We start from the raw sequence: 3,997 nt of genomic DNA, 5'->3' as shown, positions 1-3,997 counted from the left end.
AAAGTGGTGGCTGCGGCTTCTCGGTACCGTCAGCGAAGGTGGTGTCAGCTACGAGAGCCGCCTGGGTTCGCGGAACTGCATCCCCTGCACCGGAGCATGGAATTGAGTCATGGTATAGTCCCACCCGTCCCATGGGCAGGGACACCTTCCACTATCCCAGGTTCCTCCAAGCCCTGTCCAGCCTGGCCTTGGACACTTCCAGTGATCCAGGGGCAGCCACAGCTGCTCTGGGCAACCTGTGCCAGGGCCTGCCCACCGTCTCAGGGAACAATTCCTTCCCAATATCCCATCTATTCCTGCCCTCTGGCACTGGGAAGCCATTCCCTGTGTCCTGTCCCTCCAGGCCCTTGTCCAAAGTCCCCCTCCAGCTCTCTTGGAGCCCCTTTAGGCCCTGGAAGGGGCTCTGAGGTCTCCCTGTAGCCTTCTCTTGTCCAGGTGAACACCCGCAGCTCTCCCAGCCTGGCTCCATGGCAGAGGGGCTTCAGCCCTGCTGCACCTCTGTGGCCTCCTCCCCTGAGCAGCTCCACATCCTGATGCCGAGGAAGGGCTGGACACAACCCCAGAGGTCAGGTCACCTCTAGAAGTCCAGGTGACCAACACACCTGGAGATGCAGATACCAAGCAGATACCTTCTTCCTCGTAGGATGAATCCCTCATCAAGGTATCCCTTCTAAAACAGCTCTTTCATTATCATTACACCTGTCCTGCACCATGCCTTGCTGTCCCATTCAGTGTTTCATTGCCAGAGAACTGCCTTAACTTCACAGGTTTGTTTGCACATGATCACAGTCAGTTTAGGGCATCCTGCAAATAGTTTTGCTTTCTTAATAATCCTGGTTTTTCTCCCTGCTTAGAGATACACTACATTCTCTCCAGCAGGATATCACCCATTCACGGTGGAGCTGCAGGTTCCTGTCCTATCTCACACAGCCTTGCTCGGGGGCTCGATGAGAGACTGCTTTTCAGTTCACTCTTCTGAACATGGTTTCTTCATTGTTTGGACTAGATAATACACTACAGTTGAAGCCAGAACTCTTCCTTGTATGTACTGGGCTACAAAACCCAATATCTTTATGGTCAGAGTCTGCTGAGCCACCTGAACTCCTGTCACCTTTTAACTTCATGGGAAAAGCAAGGAGAAGGTGGATTATTAAAAAAAAAAAAAAAAATGGGGGGAGGTATAGCCCAGTTAGTCAGGGCAGCAGGATGTCAGAGGCACAGGTACAACTGCACAGGTACAATCACTGATTGATTAAAAAGCTCAAATTAGGACCATGACTGTCTTGTCACTGTGGTATAATGGAAAACAGTTCTTGTCAACAAATGTAACTTCATGCTAATAAGAGCTTGATTGGGGAAAATCGGGAAAAGCTTGTATTCTGTAAAGCATTAAACTCTATACCACAAGATCAATCATTTATAAGTCTCATGGCCCTGACAAGCACTCAGCTCTCTCCTTCTCCACTATCTCTTCCCTCTAATAATGTTTTCGTTTTTCACTTGTTCCTCAGGCTTTGAATTCCCCTGATGTTGAGCTGATTCTGCCCTTTTCTGGGTGTGTGATGCCTGTCCCACCTCTGGTGTGAAGGGAAACCTGCTTTATCAACAAGAATAATGTCTTAAACTGGGTCCATCCCGATAAAATGCTCTAATACAGTTGAATAAAATACAATTATTTAAATCCTAGACTTTCTTCAGCAGCCTCAGCCTTGTCCTGCACTTTACTTAGGCAAAACCTAAATAACTGTGCAGCAAAAATTCAGGCTACTGAAGGATGACAAACGTTGGAGGAAAAGTGAGAAATTATTTTCAGAGGTGGGGAAGCTGAAGGCAGACACCTCCTGATGTGAGACTGGGCGAATTGGGAAACCTGGAGGCTGGAACAGTCTCCAAAGTGTTGGGTTCTTTCTGTTGTTGCTCATTTGCAGTTCAGGGTGAGCACCTGAAGAATGCAGCCTTGTCACAGGAGAACACATTCCTGAGCATCACACAGCTATAAAAGAGGGAAACAAGAACGCATCTTTAATTAATGAGAGATTCTGTCCCTGTGGGTCCATCTCTTGCGTTTCAGATGATGCATCAAACTTAGTCTGCCCTGCCCTGCCATGCAGCCAAGCCAGGCCTCTGGCAAGAGATTATCCCCTGGATGTCAAACAGCAGCTCAAGCCCCAGAAATCACATCAGCCCAAGGATAAACAGCACATCAACAAAACCATTAACTGCAGCAGTAACAAACACATTCGCTCCCTGGCCTTTGCTCTCCCTTCCCTGAGCCATTAGACCCCAGTTTCAGACATTTTCTGGAAATAAGTTGAATGGAAATAGACCCTAGGATTTCCCTCCTGGCCAGGGCTGTGAGAGGTATCACAGGAGCCCTGATGAAATGGCAAGCACTGAAATACAAGAACAGATTTCTGTTCTTTTGTGAAGAAATTGATTTTTGCCAGAAACAACATGCTGCAACCCAGCGTCTGTTCTTGTTAGACTTCAAGTCCTTCCAGGAGGAGTCCTTCAGCAAATTGGCTCATTTAGACACAACAGCCAGGAGCACGGAGAGGAAAAAAAGGGTTTTGTTCAAGGAAAGCCTCTGTATTGTAAACAGGATAAAAGGGGATGGAGAGAGTCACTTATCACTGTCTCTCATGTCCCCAGGTCATTCCTGTGTAGCATCTACTGGAGAAAAAGGAATTCATATTCCCTGCTCTCCCAGAAACCCAGCTGGGGGATTTTCTCTATCACACCATCTCCAGACCCCATGTGCATTCAGCAGCAGCTTTCGAACCCCGTTGCTGTGTTCCCCATTGCCTCCTCTGCCTTGTGAAGCCTGGCAGCACCCAAGGGAGAGCTGGATCCTCACAGGGTCTCCTTTGCTCTGCCTGCACCAGCCCCTGTCCCCCTCACAGCCACGGGACTTGGGGCTCTCTCCAAAAACACTGATGCTCTGTTTAATACCAGACTCCAATAATGCATCTCTCCCTCTTTCTCTGAGCATGATCCCATCAGGCACAGAAACTCTCTGCCCCCCTCTCTCTTTCTCTTCCCCCTCCCTCTCTTTTTGGGGCACTCTTTGCATGCTTTGCTGATACAAATAACTGTGGCTTTCAAAACAAAGGAGTGCCGAACCCCAGGGCATTCCGCCGGGGAGAGACGTTTGGATGAGTGCTTGATGGAGACTTCTCTGAGTCCAGCTGCAGGCCATGGGCTGCATGTCCCAGCTCTGACAGGCTCACGGACACAAGGCAGACCTCACAGCATGCCTCTCAGCACTTCCAGCCCGGGGAAGGGGGCAAAACAAGAAGGGGAGACATGACAAGAATGTTGGAGACTCATCTATCAAATTTCTCAGGCTCTTGGGTGATGTGCTGGACCCAGGTCTCCCTGGGCAAGGAGCTTTTTAAAGACACATTGCACCTTCCTGCTCATCTTCCCAAATTAAGAACATTTCTGCACGACTGTCACAATCAGCTTTGAGACTGATCAGTGGCCATGAGAGTCACAAACACTCAGACCATCATTCCCTTATGCATAAATATCCCAGGGAAACGGATATAGAAAGGATGGGGAAGGCCAGGCCAAGGGAAGAAAGAGTCAAGGAGCATCTCTGCAAATTCATTCCCTCCCTCCCTTCTGCAATGATGCCAGGGAAATATGGCAGAAATAGAAAAAGGAATAGGAATAGAAGGAAAAACAAAGATGTACCCGGTGGCGAGGAACACTGCAGCATCCCCGAGCCTGAGGGATCTTTGAGACACAAACGGCTGAAGGTTTGGAGAATATCCTGGGCAAGTGTATTTTCTTCATGCTTTCATCCTTCCCTGGTGGCAGCCACACGGGGCTGCTGGAGGTGAAATACTGACTTTGATGGATTTTTGGTGCAGGCACTGCATGGCTCTGGTGGTAACCCCACGCCTCCACTGCATTATAAATGTTATATTATCATAATAATGATTAAACACAACTCAGTTCTCCATGCAGGACTGAGTTCCTCATGCCTTTT

The 3,997-nt window shown here is 48.7% G+C and overlaps 1 long non-coding RNA gene across 3 annotated transcripts; it reads left to right on the top strand.

Annotated features, from left to right (window-relative positions):
* Positions 1-7: 7 nt before the first annotated feature.
* Positions 8-1,686, top strand: LOC108449216. 3 transcript variants are annotated; one of them, XR_001865340.1, is made up of 4 exons: positions 8-112; positions 436-661; positions 877-1,041; positions 1,512-1,686. It is a non-coding gene; the product is annotated as an uncharacterized LOC108449216 (long non-coding RNA). The 3 variants fall into 3 exon arrangements; XR_001865341.1 differs by having other exon boundaries at positions 436-767; positions 880-1,041; XR_001865342.1 differs by having other exon boundaries at positions 436-767.
* The last annotated feature ends 2,311 nt before the right edge of the window (positions 1,687-3,997 follow it).

This window comes from Corvus brachyrhynchos, unplaced genomic scaffold, assembly GCF_000691975.1.
Source record: "Corvus brachyrhynchos isolate BGI_N302 unplaced genomic scaffold, ASM69197v1 scaffold479, whole genome shotgun sequence".
Lineage (NCBI taxonomy): Eukaryota > Metazoa > Chordata > Aves > Passeriformes > Corvidae > Corvus > Corvus brachyrhynchos.
Note: the sequence above shows the minus strand (reverse complement) of the source record. Positions and strands in the feature narration are given on the sequence as shown.